The following is a 24885-nucleotide window of genomic DNA, read 5'->3' as shown; positions in this document are numbered from 1 at the left end:
CGAATAGAATGTTGTTGAAAAAAAAATTAAATTTGGGTCCTCGGACTAAGGCCGCTACTTGGGCCCTATGTGTATTTTACATATAACTCGAGTAAATTTCATCCGTTTTTCGTAATTTTTGTTTCATTTGAAAGATAATCAAACACCGAATAGAATGTTGTTGAAAAAAAAATTAAATTTGGGTCCTTGGACTAAGGTCGCTACTAGGGCCCTATGTGTATTTTACATATAACTCGAGCAAATTTCATCCGTTTTTCGTATTTTTTGTTTCATTTGGAAGGTAATCGAACACCGAATAGAATGTAGTTGAAAAAAAAATTAAATTTGGATCCTCGGACTGAGGCCGATACTAGGCCCTATGTGTATTTATACTCAATAAATTAAAATTTTAGGTCAATTCGAAATTTGTGTTACATTTAAAAGGAACGTCGTACGGGGCTTCGTAATTGCGCTATGCGCAATTTTTAAGACGTACACATTTCATAAGAATTTTACTTTACCGACGTTTACGGGCGCAGTAGGTTTACGGTAAGAGTAGGGCGACGGACGAACTAGGGTCACGTACGCAATAGATGTACGGGTTTGTACGGGGCTCAGTCGCAGCAAACGCTCCGACTATTCTGACGGCTCGTTTCTTCGATTTCCAAACAAAATTTTCCTACTGACGCCTTTCTCTCAATTTTTTCTTCGATTTCCTACTGAGGCATTTCTGTTAATTTTTTCTTCGATTTACAATCGAAATTTTCCTACTGAGGCATTTCTGGAAAACAAACAGAAAGGCCTCAGTGGAAAAATTTCGATTGGAAAACATAGAAAAATTGAAAAATAGGCCTCAGTAGGAAATCGAAGAAAAAATTAAGGGAAATGCCTCAATAGGAAAATTTTTATTGGAAATCGAAAAAAGAATTAACGGAAAGGTCTCAGTAGAAAAATTTCAATAGGAAATTAAAGATTTTGTTTATGTTCGCTAAAATGGACTTCATTTGTTTGAACAAAGCACCTAGCGGGTAGTAGAAAAAAATAGAGTAGTACTTTAATCGAAGTATGCGAATATATCCATTCCTTTTTTCATAATGTCATCGAAAAATTACCATTAAGGCTGCTAATAGTATTATTGGTATCGAAATACTACTCTATTTGACGTAGTAAAACCTCTATTACCCTGCTAGGTGCTTTAGTTTGAACAATAAATGGTTTAAATTCAAAAAAGGCCTCGTCGGGACTTCGCCCTACTAAGGAAAAAGGCCCTTCGGGAAGGCCCAGTATGGCCAGTTCGGGCCTGAGTGCGTCATGAAATAATAATTGTTTATGCAATTCATTGATAATATTTGTAACTCACGCCGCCTATGTGCAATGTCGTATGACAGTATTTTATCGCACTAGTTCGATCAACGTTTCTCACAACAAAGGCTTTCGAGCTTCAGCAGAGGAGGATATATGACTCTTCTGTCGCCTTTGTTGTGAAAAATATATTTGCCGAAATATATCATTCAGAGCCCACATCAAAGTATATGTTAAGAGCCCAAATCAAAATATATGTTGAAATGAAGTACATACAGGCATGCTGTTTATAAAATATCAACGGTTGAAGGAATGTCTTACCAATGAATGTTTCCTTTCGTTTTTACTCAACAAAAACAAACGAAATAAAATCTGAGACAAAAAAAACCAACTCAAATTCACCGATTTATCATAAAATTATTTCGATGCGCCTCACAGAACACCTCTTTTTCGTTAAATAAACAGTGTACCGAAAGAAAATATTGAAAGAATCGACATTCTCTGCACCGCCAGTTTATTGTATTAATAAAGAAAATAAATAAACAAAACAGATGTTTACCAATCTATCATCCATATTTAAACAACAAATACAAGAATGAATTGAACTCAATAAAATGACTGACTGCTAATGAAGTTCGAATAGAACACATTATACTCGTCAAGATATCCGTAAAAGTTCTGTGATATTTTTAACGATTAAAAACCCCATTCATTTAAAATGATGACTCTATTAACGGAAATAAAATTATAATTTGTTCTTATCTGTAAATACCCGCCTAAGCCGTACAGTTGAAATTAAGAACCCACTTGATATAATAATACGAAAAGCCTATTGTTTTGCATAAATTTTAACTAGATTTCAATCTTAATTGCTCCTGTGTAACTAGCACACGACCCTTATACCATATATATCCCTAATAATAAGTCCTGACACTGTCCATCCATGTCTCTGAGAGTATTCTAAATCGAAATGATATAACGCTGTACCTGGATATAATCTGGCATCAAATAAGAATGGAAATTAAGGTACACGGAAACGTGTTACAGTTAGATTGTTAACTAAGGAAGATGTATTGCATCAACAAATCCACAATCTTCACACATAAACAAGAGTTTATTTTCAATTTCTGGCAAATAAAAATAGAAAAACGCTCTCTCGTTGTGTTGGTTTGGTATACGGGAAATTTTCGCAACAAACGTAAACTTATTCCATTCATTCATGAGACTGAGAGCGCTAACATTTTACCATTCACAATGAATCAAATTTTGTATTTAACAAATAGGAGGAACCGTAACAACAACCAGTGAAGATATGGAAATAAGGCGGAGCTATTGTGAACGGTTCTGCGGTGAAGGAAATTTGATCGTCAATGTTGTTAAAGCAGACTGAATGATAAAAGTGTTGGATTAGGATATCTGTGATGATTCTAAAGCCACAAATCCTTGTATTAGCTTTGTTCATTAATAAATTAATGTGTCTTCGATAGGCGACACACCATGCACTCACCTGCAAAATAACTGTAAAATTCAAGCATGAGTCCAATCTTTATATTTCAACTGAAACACAAGAAAATTCACAAAAACCAACAACGACCGAAAGTCAGATCAGTCGCCAATGCGCAGGTATGAGAAAATTTTGTGAAAACCTTCAAAATAGATATCCCGTCGTTGATATAATATACCAGTTAAACTACACACCGTCACTACTTACATGTCTTTGAGAGCAATGCAAAGCCATCAGAATCGCATGAAGAGACTGGACGGGACAGTATAGACCGTGACTTCAAACAGAACGGTAACGTGGAATGAACAAATAAAGAACCACTCTGGTTAACTTGATTTTACTTTTGGTTTTTTGGATTTAAAACCAACGGTTGTTTCGTTTTTCTTGTTTTATTTTTCTGCTTTAACAAAAAAAAAGAGTTTCACATTGAAAAAATTGTCTGTGACACATATAAAAATGTACAACAATTTACAATTATAATATTGTTCGTTCGATGCATATTATGAACATTTCGTGAATATCAACAACATATACGAAAATAATAAGTTTAAAAAAAGTAAATCAAAATTAAGGTGTGTAATTCCAGTGTGTTAATATTTAAATGTAATGCCAGTAATTATTATAATGAGAAATAAAATTAAATCGACCGCTTTGCAATTTATATTTTAAATAAAAATAATTTCAATAAAGTCTCTGCCTATATTGCCAATGAAAAAAAAAATGTTTGGCTGAGTAATTCATGCAATAAATATGACGGTTATTCAATGTTCAAATAATTAGAAAGTATAAAATTGCCAGTTTGGAAATTTGTTAAATCATTTCGTTGTCTGCACCAAAGTGAAGTTTTTAATGAGATTTCTATTGGGCAAATATGGCAATTAGGATTACGCAAGTTCTTGCAAATTAAGGATTAACTAAGTTTTACAACATCGACAAAAACCGATTTTTTCCACTACCGCTTTCGGTACATTAAAATAAAACGAAATAAATGTCTTCACACTTCGATCATCCAGTCAATAATGCCAGCCAGATCCAACAAATTATCAGTCATAATCACACGTTTTGCATCGAAAAACAGCAAGTAGATTTATGTTAAGGTAGTAAAAATGGTCACAAACTGTCGGGGTGTCTCGAATGTCGTTAAATAAAATGTACGAACATAAAAGTGGAATTTCAGTTCGATACGTTCCCAATATCCAGATCATTTAACACAATGGGCTTTAAAGAAAATTTGTGTGCTTTTTTCGTATACGCAATTGGGGCGCACATAAGAGCCAATAATTTATTGTCAACTGGTTCATGATTTTCCCGTACAAACACGTTGCGATAACGTTGAAACACATTACACACGGTTGTTGTTGTTGCCTATTTTTCGTTTTCTAAGTCAACCCACAATATTTTCTGTGAATTGTTTACACTATAAAAATTCGAAAAAAAAGATGAAAATATTTTAATAAGCTGAATAGAAAATGTAATGATGTCTGTCGAAGCGTTTCGTTAGATGTTGGACGTGGTAAAAATCAGTCAATTAATTTTTTGATTGACAAATTGAAAACTAAATGGAAAGAAATGCGAATTTCCAATGATATTCTCCACTATCATATTCAATGTTTCCACAATCATTTTATTTCCGAAAGTCGTACTAAATCTCCAACTTTATTGTATGAGAAAATTTCATGTTCCGCTGCCCGGCATAAATTGAAAGTTCAATTGTTATACAGAAATGCAGGAAAAACACACAACATTTCCTCTCTAATCTTTTATAAGTTTAAAAGATTTTTTGCTTATGTTTTCAAGCGAAAATTTGTACTTCTGGAAACTTTACTCGACAAAGTTAATGGACATTACGGATGTGCTTCTCATTTACACAAACCTCTGCTATACAACATCTCATTAGTAAAAGTTTGTCTATCATAGTAACTGCAGCAGATTGTTTGAAACATTGTCCAGAAAATCAGCTGTAAATATATACACTAAATGAATGAATAGTGTATAGAGCCTTGAAAAAATGATCATTTTATTAACAACAATCGAATGACGGATCATAATCGAAGCTATAGTTTCACTTTTTTTAAACATCGGATATTGTTTCATACAAAATCTATTACTTTAATTATTTTGCCAAACATTTTCTCAGATGACAGCGTTTCTAGTGATTGGTAATTTTTATTGCTGTGTGGAAGGAATAAAAACTATGAAACCTAAAGATCAGTTCAAAAAAATTAGGCTCAGCCTGTCGAGAATGTCATAGAAAATTCGTGCTTTGAACCAAAAATCGGATCATTTTATTTTGAATGATAACCTGATAAAATTTGTGTTGCCTTTCATTTCCGCTCGGCTTCGCAAGTGAAATAAGGAATTATGTGGACTGAGGACTTGATTCTTTTGACTAGTCTGATTGAATTAAAAATAAAAATTTCCAGGAAATGACTTTATCTAAACTTTTTAAATCTATTCTTCACTCTTGAAATTAGCGTTTCCTTAACTTCCATCTGAAAAATTGGATAAAATAGTCCATCAAAATAGTCCATAAGGGTTCCATCAATGAACTTCATTGAAACACCAAATTTCAGAGATTTTAAAAACCATAATGGATATTTTATGATGGTTTTCTATATTTAACAGACCCGTATCCACATATACATTGATTAAAACCCCAACCAATTTTTTTTTAAATTCAATTATAAAAGTTTCGTCGTTTGTACATAAGCTTTCGAACTAATTTTGCAAACAACCAACTACATTGTTTACACTACATTTCATTTGGTTAGAGAGCTTTAGATACCTATTACTAATTGAATTGATCATCAGCAATAAATACATGTTTAATCTCTATCAGCAACCACCTGTTCAACGTAGATACATGAAAAGCGAAGCTCTTTACGATCGTGTGCATTCCAGTAAATCCTTTTTCGAATAAATAGAGCATAATGTCAAATTATACAGATTGTGTGTTGGTTGTATCAATGAAATTACGTCAGACACGGTGAGAATACGTATACTTATGTAGTATGAATGTATCGACAATTTCAGTTAATTTTGTGAATGAAAACGTTGGATACATTTACTTTATCCGTAACTTCGTATAGCACTTCATATGAAACTGGAATCAAAAATGAGCTGTTGACTCTGAGCAAATGATTAGATAAATTTGAAGCAGTTGTTTGCACTCCCATTGATATTTAATTAAACAGCTAACTAACGAGTCGATTGTATACTTATATACTTACTTATATACTTATATATAGTGTAGGATTGATTAGTGCTGTAATGGAAAATGACGGCTCGACAAAACGATCGACTGCTTCTTTATTGTATAAGTACAATTGCTGTGGGTGTGTAGTGTAAGTGTAAGTATGTCTTTCGATTTTCTTCGGTCTCGTTACCAAATATGTTTGGCAAAATGCAAACATTTTTACGACTTAATTGTCTGTAATTTTATGGCATAATTTATTTTCCTTTATATTCCACCCAAAAATACGAAGTATATTTCAGTTAGAAGCAGAACGCTGTTAATCCAAAATTCAATTTAAAACAATATCACATAATTTATCAGTGCGAATAATGAATTTGCATACTATAATCTTGTATTTTATGGTATCATACAACTCGGAATATATATAAATTCATCTTATTCGTCGACATTTTAGTGCTGAAAAGCTTTTCATCTCATATGACTCTTATACCAAATAACATTCCATCATCCATATGTGCCTGTGTTGTGTTCTGTGTGTTAGAGATTTTACGGTCTTGAAATTGTAAGAAAATGCACGATGGAAAATAAAACATAGTTTATTGCACTTTGTGTCCGAATCTAAATCAAAACTTATTCAAATTCCGAATAGATTCCATTTTATAGTTTATCTCTTGACAAGTATTTTTCAACACCATAAACTCATCCAGATAATAATAAACTAACATAAATTTCAGATTTTTGCCCATAAAAATTGTGTGGATAAAATAAATTCAGTGCGAAAATGTTCCAAGTTTTACTTATTTGTTATTGGGTGTGTATATGTACGTGAACGGCATTTTCGGACTCTCTGTGTAACAAATACACTTAAGTTGCAGAATTGATATTTTATATAACGAAATTTACACTCCTCTCGGTATAATGTCAATAACAATTCCCATGAGAAATGACTGAAAAATTAGCGCTTTTGGAAAATATCCAACCGAAAGAATGTAAGGCGGTACACGAAAGGAGAAAAAAATAATACAAAAACTCAATTTATGCACAAAAAAAAATTCGCAAATTTAATAGAAAATTCATCAAGAAAAAAAGAATGGGGAAGACTGAACGAAATTCTATATCATGTTTGCATCTCCGTAATTTGGAAATTTCCTAGATTTGAATAGTCTAATTGACTCGGAAATATGTTAATTTGAATTGGCATTGAGGGGAATCGTTTGCTTATCAAATTATCGTTTGTTTTCGCGTTAATTAAAGTCCCATAAAAAGGATAATTACACCAGTGTTCGGATTAGGCGGTGTGTTGCTTCCCAATAAATTAACATTCCAGCTAAAGTTTTATTTTTGTGGCTTCAATCAAAAAGAAACGATCGTTTGCAAAGAGTAAATAACTTCGTCGAATCGGTTAGAGAAAAGCGAACGTTTACGTTGGAAAATATACAAACAACACAGATCTAGCAGTACTTCCTTTAAAATGAAACATAAAGATGGAATTAAATGTTTCGCCGGTATAACAGCTATTAAAATGTATAATTCTAATTAACTCGGTTAAAGCGAAACGGAGGTAGATTTATGTTTTCAAATTCACTTTTGATATGGCAAATTTTAAATTAGATTTTCATTTTGCATGGGAAAACTCTCTCGACTTCCCGTTACATGGGAAAACTCTTTCGACTTCTTTATACATAGGAAAATTTATTAAAATTTATTTTAAACTGAGCCATACTCGTTGCCAGAGCCGCAGTTGCATCGATTTAAATTTTATTATTTTTATTTCGTTAAAATGGAGATAATCCCGTGCATCAGAGTAATTGGAAAATGTTGTGACGAAAAAAAGTAACGGAAAAGAAGTTGCTGAACTGATATTTACAGCAGCTGCACAGCGTATAAGTCTTATGTTTCCTTTCAACTAGTATTACAATAGAGAGCAGCGATGTAAGATGATGAGAATCTTTTCCAATTATTTTAAACGAAACTATTGAGCACAGCAAAAATGATTGATTTGAGAGGTTACCATTGACGGAAGGTCTTTCTTTACATTAGCGAATCGTTTTGTTTGTAAATTTTATGCATGCAACTCATTTGTGCCACTAAGTACGGTAAAGGTTTCACGGGAGTCAAAAAAATAATTTTCTCCTAGCAGCAAAGTCTACTTGCAAGTGTTAAGGCTTCACAGTGAAACTATTTAAGATGCAAAAAGACAACGTACGGAAATTACGGAAATTTTAATAATCGGATGCAGGCACGAGCGCTAAAGCCAGAAATTTGCTAGATGTTCTTGTGATTTATAAACAACAGAAATATGTCATATATTAGGTAGATTTCTATTTTCACTTATAATTTTCAAGTTTTACGTCAACTTAAAATTATAAAATCGCAATCTCCGTTCCGTAGTTGATAAAATTGAATGATAAAATACTTCATTACATGAAAATACTTCATTCAAAAGAATTTGTATCGTCTTGTTGAAAATATTGGATCCAATGATTCAAAGAAGTAACAGAAGTCTCACCTATAACCAGATTGATTAATATTATAAATATTGGTGAATGAAAGAATCCCAAACGGTATCTTTCTCAGTTTCTGCAGTGACACTTCCTTCGTTGGACATGTTAATCAGTGAGAATGTTCCATGCTATACTGGTGTTGCGCTTGGTTCCCTCATTATTATGAAGGAAGTTCCAACAAAAAAAGCGTTTGGTTTTCTTATTTTCTCTTTACTCTTTTTTCTGGAACTGCAGTTCTCTTCTTATAGTGCAACTCTATTTCGAATGTGCATTATGCAATTTCCTTTTTTCTCGACCCGAATCTTTTTACTTGGTTTACCCCATTGAGATAGCTAAATGATTAATTTTGTCATGGCGCGCCAACAACAAATTCCACAAAGGAAAGTCATCCATTCGTGTGGTGTGGTGTAACAATAGAGGAAAATTTGAAAAACCGCCTCCCATTCATAATTCATATTTGTGTAATTATGTGCCATTTATACTTGACATTAAGCTAATTTCGAGCCATTTTTCAGCACAACCAAAACCATATAATCCAACCAACTTTATTGCTAATGACCTATAAGGATACCTTTTATATGAATACAACACAGAGAGTCAAAGATAAGAAGCTATTAGTCTATTATTTAAATTATTCCGTCATTCCAAATGAATTCCGACCAATTCATTTTCTTGTTTTTCCGGGAAAATAATTAAAATAAAATTTTATTAGTCTCGGAAAAGAGAAACACAGCAAAATGAGAATCGTCTTGTCGACCGAAATGTTTGCATTACTCATATTATTGAGGACAAACACCACCTATTTGACATGCACAACAAGAATATTTTTATCGGAAAATTTATTAAATTCATGTGATGCGTCAACTTGGCTTGTTCGCTTTTCATTGAATTTCCAATTGCATGAGATATAAATTTTCGTTTATATTCTTCTGACCCAATAATTGATGATTTACAACAAAAACGAGTTAAACGAATTCCATTCAAAATATTTGGTATTTTACATTTGAAACCTAAATATGTTTTGCGAATGTAAGTCAAACTTTGCGAATCGTGCAAAATTGTAAACTAACAGACGAAGAGCCTGGGATATTGTTTCAATACTCGATGGCAAAGGCATCTGTTGTACGATTTTTGTTTTTGAGCTCCAGAAGGGCACTAAGACGATTAGGTCTGGTGTAGATTTCAGCCGTCACACATCGTAGAATATTCAATATAGTGTTAAAAATATGACCTGTGAGTCATAACAATTTTTTTTTAAACTTTCAACTTCTTTATTTAACACAAATAATGTGTAAACGCTAAAAGACAGGTCGTAGAAGAAACATTTTTTTCTCAGTGTAATAGTGTCAATTAACAACCGTCGCTGATATCCACCACAGGCTCTCGGTCTACAGTTATTTTGCTTTTAATTAACGCAATGCTTCCAAGAAATCTCTATAAAAAAATTCTCCATTATTTAGTGGGTTTATGGGGGTTTACGAACAAATCTAAACGGTATGTTTATGTGTTACACATTTCCTACTGTGCATTTTTCTAGCATGACATCACATTAAAACCGGCGGAATTTTCTTACGTTTAACATTAAATATCCCCACAAATCACTCAAATCCTCATGGTAATTCCACATTCGAATGTAAGGTACACACTCAGAAATAAATGTGTTATTTCACCGAAAAGTGTTTAGTTATTATATATATTCAAATGGAATGACAAGTATATGAGCTTGAAGCGAAAAATAATCGCCAGTCATTTAAATTAATTATTCTTTACTTTGGCGAAAATATGAAAACGAAAAAAATTAGTCTTTTCATGTTACAATAACAACAGCAATAAGGAAAAAAAATTTCTTTCGAGACAAAAAAAAACATAAAAATTGGACTAGCAAAACATCGTCAAAAACATCACTTTTTAATACTGCATATATTGAGTGAGCCGTATGGTACAACCGCGAATAACTCTCGTCAACCAAACCAACACGTTTAAATGAATCGACCTGATCAGCTAAAAACGAAAATTTTTATTTTTAAATCTACTAAAAGGTTTAATGTGGTAGTTGATATAGTACTTTACAATGAGGCGATGAGTATATCTACAAATATTTATGTATTTTATCGGGAAAGTCGTTGATTAATTGCGATTTGAAGATGTTTTATTCTCGGTCAGCGGCAATACATTAATTTAATTGAATGTATGCGGAAAATGGTTTGATTTTTTATGTGTGTATAGCACATGGCTGTATTGGGGATGAGATTGTTTTGAAGGAAAATATTTAAAACCGAACAAAAAAAAAACTAGCGGTAGCGTTGGCATTATGGTGTAAAAGATAAACAAATGAGTATCGAAGGTGTGTGGGCTTGGAGATTTTCCGATTAAAAAGTGGTAATTAATTTTCATTTGAAATCCCGTCAGTGCAATAATCTTATCTATTTGAAGTAGGTGATCTATCGTTTTTAGCCCCGTACGAAGTACTGGGGGCTTATAAGATTAATATGCCGTTTGTAACACGTCGAATTGGAAGCAGACAGTAAGGGCAAAGCATTTGGTTATGTTCATAGATGACGAATCCGCAATAAAAAAAATGTCCGTCCGTCCGTCCGTCCGTCCGTCCGTGACCCCTCTAGCTAGAGTAAATCACAACCTTTTTTCAAAATTCTTTTTTTCCCCGATTGGTATCGACAAAAGTAAGGTCAAGTTCGAAAATGGGCATGGTAGGGTCGGCCCCTCCAGAGCTAGGGCCCTATAGGTGTTTTTCAGTCTTTCGACGATATCTACCGAAATACGCACGCAATAGCTGCTTGTGATATATCAAATGAAAGGTATTGACGAGTAGAACAAAGTTGCTGAACATTGTTTTTGGGTAAGATGTAACGTGGGCTTGTTGGGAGGGCTCAAAGGTCGTTACTCGGCCCTAAGTGTTTTTTGCACATAAATCGAGTAAATCTCATCCGATTTTGCTAGATTTTGTTTCATTTGAGAGATAATTGAATGCCGAATAGAATGATGGCAAAAAAAAGTTTCAAATTTGGGCCCTTGCACTAAGGCCGCTACTCGGCCCTAAGAGCTTTTTGCACATAAATCGAGTAAATCTCAACCGATTTTGCTAGTTTTTGTTTCACTTGAGAGGTAATTGAATACCCAATGGAAAGTTGGCAAAAAATTTTGGGTTTCTAAAATAATGTCGTAAATTGTTGGTTTTATTTGAGAGGTACTTCGTACGGGCTTTCGTAATTGCGCTATGCGCAATTTTAAAAATGAACACTTTCAGTAAATTTGACAATTCCCAACTTGACTTGCATTTTGGTAACAGACGCATTAGAGGGTTGTAGACGTATTAGGGTTCCGGGCTTATTAGGGCAACGGACGTATTATGGTTGCGGACGAAATAGGATTACGGGTTGTACGGGGCTAAGTCGCAGCAAACGCTCCGACTGTTCTGATGCCTTGTTTCTTTATGATTTATTACGTCCATCAATCACAATTGTATACAGTTATTGCTTGTTATTTGCTTATTATACGTAATAACAGCTTTTTAACTGATTATAGTCTAAGTCTCGGTCTAAGTACAACGAATTCAAATGGTAGGTGAATTTCGTTTTCCCTTAATTAAGTAAAAAGTCTACACTAAAATCACATGACAATCACACAAATAATCAATTGTGTTCTCTTGTGTAAATATTTCATGTTTTATATCTAGAAGGCATTCTCTTTCGTCGAAATTATTCACATTTTTTCTTTAAGAATTTCCTACAAAGCTTCGTTCATATATTCCTGTAAATTATTTCTTCAAAAACCATTTTAGTGACACAAATTCACTTTTAAACAAAAAATGTATTTTGTCCTGCGGCGTCCTATAATGCGGTAACACAGAGGATAAACCATTGAGTGTATTTCAGGTATGTAGACGTGTCGTTCGTCACAACATACACATTTCTTAAAAAATAATCCAGTCACATTTAGTTTGACGAGAGGTCATTGAAATTTGTCATTTCTTGGATAGACATCCCGTGAACATTTGTAACCTTACAGTTAACCAGAACTTTCGAACTCGAAGTAAAATGTTTGTTTCTGATTATGTTAAAACCTGAAGTTTTGTTTGTTGAAGAGTATTATTAAAGATACATTAATGTATAGGAAGTTGAACTGTCGATTTGTTGGTCAAAGTTGATTATGTAATTACTAATGTTGGCCTATCAGAACATTGTTTTAATATTATGTTTTTTTTAACACAGAAGAGAAAACTTTTTTGACAATTAATATTTCTTCCTGTGCCTAGCCACCCAGTTCTAAAAGCATGTTGAATGTCAAACATCAATTCCAATCACTTCAAGAACAATATATTATCGATAATATAGATTGAAAGAAGAAAGATTTAATGGATTTGAAAGACGAGGAGCAATCATTATAAACAATTGATTCAGCGTCTAGCTATTCCTTTCATTCTGAGCTATTGTTTAAAACTTGAACGGCACTGATTAATACCTGTCGATTATTTTGTACCGTACATCTAACAAAACTAAGTTAAAAGCTTTTAATAAAATGCCATTGACCCAAAATAATTATTTAAAACTTTAAAAATTTCGAGTATCTTATTTTAGACTTATTTTGGACATTAAAGTTACATAGCCATTTGTTAACATTTAAAGTAATAGATGCATGCCTGTCGCATCTGTTATCTACAGCTATGACAAAAAGAAAGTTGAGCTACAGGCAATATAAAATAGCAAAATATTTGTTAAAACTATTGAAGTAGAGCGGGATTTTTTTGAAAGTGGACCAGGCTCCGTAGGAAATATTTTCTAGCGCCGCTTTGCTCACATGCCCAGCCCATATAGCCCTTGGCCATGGGTGTATGCATGTTGGATAGGTATTGTGCAGTAGATACGGGGCAAGCACATATATCTTACATGTCCTGTACCGTTGTTTGAAAATAATAAAAAGAATATTTCAGGCAAGGGCTGTAAATTTTGATAAACTTCGAAAGGTGTTATCTCGCACCTGGCGAATGTTAGTCTTTAGATCAGTGGATTAGGCATCAAAAACAGCATAATTCGTGTAATTTTCTAAAATTAATATTTTCTTTCGAGTGAATCAACACTATTCACTTTGTACCCAAAAAAGTATCCTAAGCCCGTCATATCTTTGGTAAGTGTGGTATCATTGTAAAGTTAAGTTAAAGCTCCATCAGGGCATCCACTGATCTAACCAGAAACATTCGTCAGGTACGAGATATCACCTTTTGAAGTTCATCAAAATTTCAAGCCTTTGACTGACACAATATTTTTCCTAAACGTGCTTGTGCTTGTCCCGTATCTCCTGAGCAATGCCTACCCAATGAGCCTACACATATGTATGTCCAAAGCCTGCAGCGGCAGTAAATCACGTGCAAAAAACACCATTTTTCGGCTTTTGGTGGAAGTTCCACAGCCAATAAAAGAATATTAAAATTAAACGACTACGGTTTTCGACTATTTTGGCCAAGGACTATCTGGGCATGTAAACAAAGCGTCAGTAGAAAATAGTTCCGACGGAGCCTTGTCCACTTGTCCACTTGTTCTCAAGAGATTTAGTTTAAATATAGCCCTGAAGGCTTTTTCGAAACAGTCCGTCCGTTCTTTCTCTATTTGCGCTAAAACTCGTTAAACTGTTCAGACTGTCAACTCATAACCTTTCTTAATGCAAAAAAGGGGTACGCAATAACATGAAGTCAAATCAAATACTCAAGATTCGCGTGTTTGTTACTATATCAACTGGATATTATCCAGGATAAATTTTTATCGGAAAGAAAATTTATAGACACGTACCTGCACTATATGACTACTCTTTAGTAATATAAAATATCGATGTGAATTTTTTGTGAACTCTGAAGAATCATTGAAGTTCCACTTGTGACTATATGAAACTTCCGATTGATCTTTGAATAAAGAATAAATTATTATAGGCTTTGCTTCTAATAAAAAAGAACGTACACCAGCGTGACACAGGGAAAAAGCCATAAAATATTCACAGTTTATAGTGTTGAAATATTCTTTAGTGCACGTTTTATCATTAATTAACTATAACAGAAATAAAATTCACTAATTCCCATCATATTCTACATAAGTAAGTATTCCGAATAGATTAAAGTAAAATCTATTTTTACTCTTGATCATATTAAACGCCCAACGGCATGGCATATGTTTTCACTACGAATGTCTCGATAAGATTTATGTTGTTTGGTTTCAAATTGTATGTTTCATTAAAATTATAAATTTGTTAATGACTTTCATCGCTTTCAGCGATTTTATCGCAAATTTTTTACTTGATGAAAGCGACACATACGCAAAAAAACATAAAAATTTGAAATTAATGACATAACTAAGTCATACAACACGTACACAATATCATAGTGGAACACCTAAAAATTTAATTAAAGTAAAAAAAGAGGTGGCCCAAATCATCATGTTCATCCTTCTACTATAATCATCGTAATTGTAATTTAAATACGAAAAGTGCTAAGTCACTTATATCGTTGATAACTGTAATTATAATTCATGCTACAATGCTACATAAGCCACAAACTCTACATATTATTACCCACAGCATGTGTTATTCCCATAAGCTATTCCATTCATGTAGCCAAAAAGTTTAAATTGAAAATTTATTGTTTAGATATAAACACACATAACACCGAAAATGTATGATACTCTGACGCTGATAAGTTTTTTTTTTGCATTATATTCCATACCCGCGGTATGGCATTGTTCGAAGGGTATTATGCATATATTTTAAAAGTTAATTAAAAGTGTGAATGTGAACTAGAATATTTTATTTTGCATTTTAGATTTCGAACTGTCTCTTGAAGAACATGCCTCGGTCCAGAATAGAATTTATTATGACTCGATTCGTTTATAAAAACGGAATTTACCACCTGTTGAAGATTTTTCTAGTAATTCATACATAATCTTTTACTTCATTTGTAAAATATTGTTATATTTAACATCACACAGTAAGAGTTTACGTTATTTTTGTCTGCCCAGTCGATAGCAGATGGCATAGACGCTTCCAAAAAGTTTGGAGTTTGCTATGCACTGACAGAAAACTAAACAGCGGTCACTGGTAATGTACGTCTCTAGGTAATGTAATTTCGTAACATTAGCTGTGACAGGTAATGTAGAGAAACGTAGCTGTGACAGGTAACGTTTAAGTTTAGCTGTGACTGGTAATGTTCGTATTTCTTAACCTGTTACATACGGCTGTCATCTGTTATCGACAATGACAGTAATAATAAACGACAAGCTCTGACTAAAGAGTTCTTATGTTGCAAAAAGCATGTTCAAAACAAATGAAGTAAAAGATTACTGAAATCAATCTATGAAAATCTTCGATCAAATGAAGTAATAGATCATAAAGTAAAACTGTTAACACATTCAAAATAATTGCGGCTTGTCAACTTTCGGCATCCTGGACTTTACTTAAATAGTCGTGGAATGCCTCCAAATAAATTTCTAAAAATCTAGAATTCAGTTTTGGATTTTTAGAAATTTATTTGGAGGCATTCCTCGACTATTTAAGTAAAGTCCAGGGTGTCGAAAGTTGACAGGCCGCGATTAATTTCAATGTGTTAATATGCTTGCCGTGACAGGTTAAAAGTCATCTTCATTATTTGTAGTATTAATCTTACGTCAACTCTGAGTTGCAAATTGTATTTCTCGCTGATGTGTGTGTGTTAGTCGACATCAAAAATGTATGAACCTGCGACCTCTGGGTTATGCAACTTGTGAGTTGTCACTGCGCTAACCAGTTTAACGTAAAGTGTAGCTAATTGTTTATCCATCTTTTAACTATCCAGTTGATAGTATCCACCTATCTTTTGCAAAACAAAATTTTTAGTCTTATTGACATTTATTTTGATTAAAAAAATGGGCACACCGATTTCGATCCGGGGACCCTCGGATCATGAGCCTGGCGCGTTGTCACTGAACCATTCATTCTTTGCAATTTCGTTGCTTATGGCGAATATAAGCTGAAATATTATCAGTGGCAGCCAACATTAAATTATCTGTGACAGATAATGTACATTACCTGCAACGCAACAGCTAACATTTGCCGGACACATTATCTGTCACAGATAATGCTTAACAGATAGCCTAATTACAGGAAGCTTTGGGGCACGATAATTTATTTCTATAACATGACCTGTCAGCTAACTTTTCTTAACATTACCATCAGTAGGTAATCTTATTGAAAAGATTATCTGTCACAGGTAATTTGAAAAAATGTTTTTTGTCAGTGTGACGGAATTTAGCGAAATACACATGGATTAAATGCTAACCATTTTCTTAGTTTTACATTTCGCGCGTATTATGTACAGCGATATCCTTCTATACCATTCAACTCACGTACAATATCATAGAGTTTGGCAATATTAGCGATTTAAGTCAAAAAACGTTCCGGTCACAACATTCTCTATACGATATGTTAATAATGTCTTGAGTGTATTTTATATGGTCGGTACAGTACCAACTAAAATTCTCATTTATGATTGTTCAGATAAATTTTAACGGAGTCACCAACAAACTTATACATTTTGTTGTGAATGCGATTGAATGACAAATTAAATACGTCCCATTATTCAATTCAAATGGAATTTATAAATCTAAAGTGGAATAGACAGTCCCCTCCACAATCTGATATTGGATATATCCGTATTGTGTCTCGATTTAAGAGATTTTTTTCTACTTTCCTGCGTGAAGGGGCTGAGGTTGATGAACACAGAACATTTTCTTTTGGTGGGATGTGCTGCTGACTCGGCTTTTATCGTTTTTTGGTTGTATTCTCCATTTTTTTCTTATTTATTATTATTCCATTTTTACACATATAAAACATCCGTTAAAAGCGCCCTTCTTTGTTGTAAAGCATCTTGCTTTTCAACAACTCTAACTATATGTATTTATGAGATGCAGACAAAATTTTTATGTGAATTAATTTCCTTTGGGACTTATAAAAAAGCTCGTTCAAAAATAGCCAAAATATTTTTTTTAAAGATTTTCATTTAAAAAAAAAACTTTGTGTGTAAGTATATCCTCTCCGTTCGAATTCGAATATACATAACCATCACATCGATGGTTTACATTTAATCTCAAAAGGAAATTTAAAATTTATCAGGTTAAGTTCAACGTTCCGTGGCTTATTAATACCATAACCTAGTTGTATAGCTAGTTATAGACATTATGAATGCTTGACACATGACTCACTCAATAACAACTATAGCCCCCTCTTCCTCTTGAATTTTATTGCATAAAATAAACGTGGTCTGTATATCAAATTTTCTCTGATTTTCCAATGCGAACATCGGTTCCAATTTATGTTGACATCCATTGCGATACATTATTAACCGACACGATATAGACACTCGTAACAAATAATAACACTGGCAAAACGAAGAACAATAGAGAACATTTTTAACATTTAAAACTTTTATTGACTATTCGTCATGGAGAGGGGATACACTCCATCATAGCATCAAATACAGATATCAGAAGACACAATCATTCTAGCCGTATTATACTGTACCAGTGTACCACATTAAGGATCTATTGTAACGATGTATCTAAATTTATTTATTTGAAACACATATAATATTGCCATTGAAGAAACTAGGGCGAAGTGAGGGGTGTCATGGTATATATCGAATGTTATTCCGAATAGAAGGAAAATCAGACACAAAAAAGCGAACAGAGAAAACAATCATTTGACATGACAGAAACGAGTTATTTAATTGTCGTTTTCATTCAGAAAAAGCTATAGAGTTTTGATATGCTTACCATAGTTCCATTGTGTTGGGTTTTTGCTTTTAAAATAGAAACAATAACTTGTATGTATGGATATAATGTGGATCCTTTTTTTATTGATGTGGCCTTTGTTTTGTATTGTTCATATTCGATTTTGCCATTTCATTCTCGATGAAACTTTTGTGCATTTTATGCTCTGCCTCTTTCAGTGGATTTTAGAGATGAGCGTGTCGTGTCGGTTTCTAACCTGAATCAGGAAACCGGAAAAATATTTTTCTAAAAAGGGTTTCTACGAATGTAAGGTAGAACTTTGGCTGGACTTAGATATTATTACGTCTCTATGTGATGAAAAATTCAAATTAAAAACTACTAACCCAGCCAAACGATCTGCTTAAATTTATTTCATTCGATCCAGCTTTTGCTCTGACCCAGGCGGATAGGAGAGAAACAGTTTCTGACCCAGGCGGCTTCGGTTTTAATTTTTTTTTCTATGTAGAAATCTTCTTCTGACCCCCGGCGACCGTCTTGACCGCACATAGGTGGATCCGCGCCTGGGCCCACATATATATTAGTCCGCCATTAAGGAATGCCTTGAAACTCACGACATGTTTGTTTGTTCTGGCACTATTATTGGGACCCTATACTAATGGCGCTTTTAACATTGAAGTTCAAGTATAAAATTGTAACAACAAATACTTTTCAACTTAAGCTCTCCGCCTATACTACTTGTTTTTCTAAAGGAAGTACTTTTTTCATATAAACTCACCTAAAATAATGCGTTAATCCATAGCGCTCAAGGTAGAGTACTATATGGTCAAACAGTAAACAGTCTGTTCGGGATTGAAGCCCGGGTCACTTGAAAAATCGGACAGACCGCTCATTTATTTAGTGATGCTTAAATTGAATTGTTTTGTAGCATAAATGTGTTTCAAGATTGAATGTAATCACGCAAAATACACACACAGTCTTATGAACAAAAGAAGATATCAAAGGATAAGGAAAAAAGAAAATCGTTCGCGTTCCATTATTGTTAGAGTGTACCAGCATTCGTTCGTAGCCATGTACGTAATCTGTATGTTGTGTTTAATGTCAGTTTTCATATACATACAACACACTGACTAAGATATTCAACATAGGCACTGCTACCACATTACATCATATAAAACGATGTATACAAGTGGAATATTTGAGTAACGACATAAATGCTCTAGATTAATTTAATGAGTATGAGTAAGGAACGTAAGATACTACTTAAGTACTCCTGTTCTTCATATGGACATGGGGAAGATTATGATGTTTTCTACCGTAACGGATTAAGCATTCTGAGACGCCACAGGACAGCTAAGGTTCACTGCTGTTTTATCACGTCAACATATTGCTAAACGCCCTAGTTTATATTATATTGTCACAGCTTTTTGAAGTAAAATTAAATAAAATACTATAAACACGTGTCAGCGGATATAATGAACCTCATTTAATTACGTACGTGTCTAACGTAGAAAAAGATAAACATTTTAAAAACTGACACATAATTTCCGTTTCAACCAATTTTGTTTGCGGTTCGCATTCTAATTAAGATCCAATCTTTGTGATTCCAATTCGTGATTTCAGTACGCATATTATATACATTATTTTGCTGCATTGACATTATTAAAATAAATAATCCGATTTATCCGAAAAATCCTTTTCATTTTTTAAATATATAAATTCACAATTGACTTTCTGATATGTATGTAACGCTACGTAAAAAAAACATTTAAGATTTATATAAAGATATCGTAGAAAAATTTATGAATGGAACGAAACTAGAAAACTTTTATGAAGTTAGTATTCCAGAAAAACCATTTGCTCCGGAGCTAAAGCAACATTATATATACATGTTTTATCCAATGTATGTGAGTCATTCCACACATATGGAGGAACTAACTTTTTGTTCGATAGTTTCTCCAAAGAAATGATTTTCGAATAAGGACATATCTGGGCTCATATCTGTCTGAACTATATTTTTAAATTCTAAAAAATACGGGTCCAATATTTTAGCTATCCGGACCAGGGACTAAATTAAGGAACATCGCAGGTGGGAATTTTCCCACCTGCGCCCCTCTAATTCCCACCTGCGAATCCAGATCTGCCCACAAGAAAAATTACAATTAACTGACTTGACATAGTCAAATGAATGTAATTTTAATACAAATTTTGCCTGTGGCGCATTGAACCTAATTGAAAAATGATAATGGCATTGTCGATATCAGTTTTCTTTAATCTTTTATCATCATTTAGATGGAGATACAGATACAGAATCAAAGTATTTCACATTTGTAGCTTTCACTTTCCTAAAAACTAAAAAAAATGGAAAGAAAATAGGCATGTAAAAAGTGAAACTGAAGGAACTAAATCATTCGAAAGGTCTTGGCTTAGAACTACTTTCAGTGAAGTGGTGTATGAAACTCTAAAATGGAGTTATTAACAAAAATGTGAATTTTGTTTCTCATTTATTTCTCTCTGGTGTGTTAACGTAAAAATCGGTAGAAATTCTCAAAAAATGTCTGTATGGAGGGTAAACATCCGAGATTTTTTTTACATTTTTTGGACGCCTATTAAACGATGAAAAAATTCAATAATTTTTTTCCATATGCTAGATAAAATGTGCTACTAGCGTTTTTGGTCACTTGATTTGTCTTCATGGAATGTGCCTACATTATGTAATTTACTCAGATTTTTTAAAATGGCGGAACACACCCTAATTTAACGAAGAATATTTGAATAAATATTTTTACCTATAACTAGGGGTCCAAAAATTCTGCAAAAATCACAAATGTTATAGACGTTACTTGAGAATTTTTTCGGTTACATCCATTGAGATATATAAATTATAGACAAAACTCACCCTCATACCCAAAAACTCACCAGTATTGTGATTTTTAGGGCTGATATTCTACCAAAAATACCTTTTAGTCCAGTAAACCGATAATTATCTGCAATTTTGTGGAATTTGATTTTTAGGTCATATTGTGGACTCATTTTTCACAGGTAAAAGAACACCCCTAACATGACCGAAAAATTAAATTCCAGAAAATTGCAGATTATTATCAGGTATGATCGGCAACTTGACGAGACTTTACATTTTGACATTTTGCATGATTTTTTGGATGAAAGACCCTAGACTTACGGTCAGGGGAATAATTCCCTTTAAATCGTAAAATATATTTACGTCAACGTCAAAAAAATTGTTACTTTGGTGCCCAAGATTTTGTGTTCAGGCGCCCCTTCGAAAAGTTTCCCACCTGCACAGAAATCCTTATTTTAGTCCCTGATCCGGACCAGAAAAACACATATTTAGCCCAATATTCCACAATCCCGGAATCTGTGTAGGCCTAAACTTCCATGAAAAATGTATTCAAAGTCGACAAATCATAAGTCTCACGTTGACAATTAAATGTGAACATCGCTCTAATAGACAGTTTGCGCAAATGACGTGTAATTTTTAAGTCAATTTATAAGTTGAAAATTATAAGTCACGTCTTCATCCAAGAAGCTCTGGTAGGTTACTTATTATAATCTCCAACTTATAAGTTGACTTATACGCCATTTGGGCTTACTGTTTAAAAGACAGATTGTCCTCTTATAATTAATAATAACTTCTCCATTCAAAAAATTTACGTCAACTTATAATTATAAATGAAAATCGCAATTTCGCTACTATTTAAAGGCAGAGTAGCAAATGAATCATTTACACGTTTTAATAATAAATTCTACAATCATTACGTTTCTTAGAATTCAAAGTAAAAAATTCGGCATTTGTTTAGATAATCACACTCATTGTGCACAACGCTCATTTACTTCGAGACCAACACATATTAGCAGGGACTAATTTTGAGAAAACATTTTTTCATATTTTCATAAAAAATTTGGAAAAATGATTTCCCAAAAAAATCGCAGCATATTACTTGGGGTCTATAGAAACACAACAAGATTTGAATCACAGAAATAATTCTATATTCGTTTCTCTTAAAACTATAACAGAAAGAAAATCTTGTGAATGGTGAGAACGCCTTGGAACGACTCATATGCGGCATTAGACATACGAATATGAATAAAATAAAACTTTTACCCAATTCATCCAAAAATTTTCGTAGTCATAATAAAAATCCTTCAACATATTTTTATTCAATTTCTTTTGGTGTCTAGACGAAGATTTCTCGGATATCCTCATTAGATTATCAATTTTTATGCGGTAAATATTTGACTAAGGCATATCATAGAGAGTTTTCGCTTCTACCACCATACTTTTTAACTTTATTACTGCAACTTATTTTTTTCGTCATTTTTTTTCTTCTGTAGCTGTACATAAGGTACCTAGGTACCTATATCGGATGATGATTGTTTTTTGAAATCTGTTTTATAGGTCAAACTTTTAACCATATGTAGATGTAGTCGTTGTAAAATGTGTCATGATTATGAGTGAATAAATTAATTTAATTACGGCTATTCAATTGTGTATTTTAGTGTATTTCTGTGTTGCCCATCAACGTGTCCACGTACATTTAATTATTTTATGAATGCTTGGTGCTGAGCGATAATCTTTTTTTTAATTTTCTTTTTTTTTTTGCAGCGATTATTTCTTAACATTAAAAGGCAAAGTAACCATATAAACAACCATGAGCATATAAATCTTTTTATTAGCCATATTTATAAGCCATTAACTGACTGAACGGTCACTGGTTGATTCTTCCATATAAGTCAGACGTAACTTGTTTTTTTGTGTGTGTACATTTTCGAATTGCAACGCTTCAAACATAACAAAACCGTAGCAAAAATGCTAAACTATGTAACACACATAAAATGTATTCATTATAGTGGTTGTACGGAATTGTAATAACAACAAAAAAAAAAGTTTATTTAAAAAGACTCAAACAAGTGAAAGTCATATCAGAACAAGTAAAGAAAAAAAACCCGAAGTTTTTCAAAAATCGATTCATAAACAAAACACGCGATTTATTTTGATTGCTATATGAATATTAAGAGGTGAGTGATCGTGTGTTAAAGAATTACGTCAGTTTAGGTAACATGCTTGGCGGTATATTGTGGAGACTCTTGACATACAAATTTTATTGTAGTACACTTTTTCATTGAAATTTATAAAAGTGTGTTATAGTAATGTAAACGTGATTCGATTATCTCTAAACATTGTTAGCATTTTTCGTCTTTCAACCATTTCAAATTACAATAAGAGACAACATAGTGCACGTCTTACCCAAATAATAATTACTCTATGGTAAATAGAAAAAAAACTTAGACTGACAAGGAAAAGTTGACAAGGTATTAACTTATTAGTCGAATCAGGCGTATAGCTTCGCATTATTATGGTGAATGCTATAAGCTTTCTGAATGTCGTTGTTCAATCGCCTTACTATAGCGTTTTAATCGATAGGACAAGCGTGGGAACATAACATATTTTCATTCAACTGTAAGAACAAGAAATTCTACTTTCTTATGTCTTATGTCTGTAAGTCAACGTATAAAATTAGCAGAACTTTAAAATCTTTGATATTCATTAATTTTATCGATTACGAACCTCAGAGTAGGGGTTCTTGACGGTTGTTACCTACTTTCATTTGAATATGCACGTTTGAGGTCTACCACACACACCATCTGGGAAACTTGTTTAGCTTTTAAAAAGCTTAATTTGTTGCCCAAATACGTCTTGGTTAACCATGTGAATTTTGTGGGTTTATCTGCACAAGAGTGCATTAAGTTAGTAAATAACGATATTCAAAGACGAAATTTGTTTTCCAGTTGAATGGCGTTAGGATTGCACACATCAAAGCTACATTTAAATAAAAATTTGTCGGTACAAGGTACAAGGTTTTAAGGTGAGGAAAACCCAATAGAATAGTGTGACAGCGACATTTACCCTATTATTTACAGGAATTTATGTTGGAGATTTCAATTTGTCTCAAGAAATAGAATCGGTTTACAAAATATTGTCTTTATTAATTGACTGACACAAAACGAATGAACAAAAATATTCTTCTGTACCAAAGCTAATGTGATTAGAATAAACAATAGAATTTATACGAATGCTTCGATCGCTAACTAACTTCAACACTTCTTCTCATTCTTATAAATTCTTCCAATTGCATGAAATAAATTTCTCCTTCAGCAGGACCAAAAAACAAATTTAACTCATCTGTTAAACCTCTAGAAGTTCCTTTTTAAATGTTGTCGTATAGTTGAATATCCTGTTCTTTCCACCATTTCCTACAATTTACTTTCTACATCTTCTTCGTTTCTTCTTTCTCTTCTTCTTTATCTTATTATCTTCTTCTTCTTCATCTTATTTTCCTCTTCTTCTTCATCTTCTTCTTCTTCTTCATCTTATTTTCTTCTTCTTCATCTTATTTTGCACAAACTGTGTTGCTCTCCGCTCAAGTTCTATTGCAAACTGTATTGGTCAAATTCTGTCACTCAAGCTCTGTTGCTACCATTCCGCTCAAGCTCTGTTGCTCAAATTCAGTTCTTTTCTTCTTCTTTCTGTTCTTTTCTTTTCCTTTCTGTTCTTGTTTTTTCTTTCTTCCGTTAAACGTTGCCAAGGTCGTTGCCGTTAATAACTTTTGATTGTTTCTTCTT

The 24885-nt window shown here is 33.1% G+C and overlaps 1 protein-coding gene across 2 annotated transcripts in view; it reads left to right on the top strand.

The window, feature by feature from the left end:
- The first annotated feature begins 3052 nt into the window (after positions 1 to 3052).
- Positions 3053 to 24885, top strand: part of LOC119076253 (lutropin-choriogonadotropic hormone receptor) — a 50792-nt gene continuing 28959 nt past the window's right edge. For both annotated transcript variants that reach the window (XM_037182921.1, XM_037182920.1), the window contains exon 1: positions 3053 to 3357. The gene's annotated coding sequence lies outside the window, so the exon portion shown is untranslated. The remainder of the gene's footprint in view (positions 3358 to 24885) is intronic.

The sequence above is a fragment of the Bradysia coprophila genome, unplaced genomic scaffold (genome assembly GCF_014529535.1).
Source record: "Bradysia coprophila strain Holo2 unplaced genomic scaffold, BU_Bcop_v1 contig_232, whole genome shotgun sequence".
Classification (NCBI taxonomy): domain Eukaryota; kingdom Metazoa; phylum Arthropoda; class Insecta; order Diptera; family Sciaridae; genus Bradysia; species Bradysia coprophila.
The sequence above is the reverse complement of the archived record's forward strand: the minus strand, read 5'-3'. Positions and strand labels throughout refer to the sequence as shown.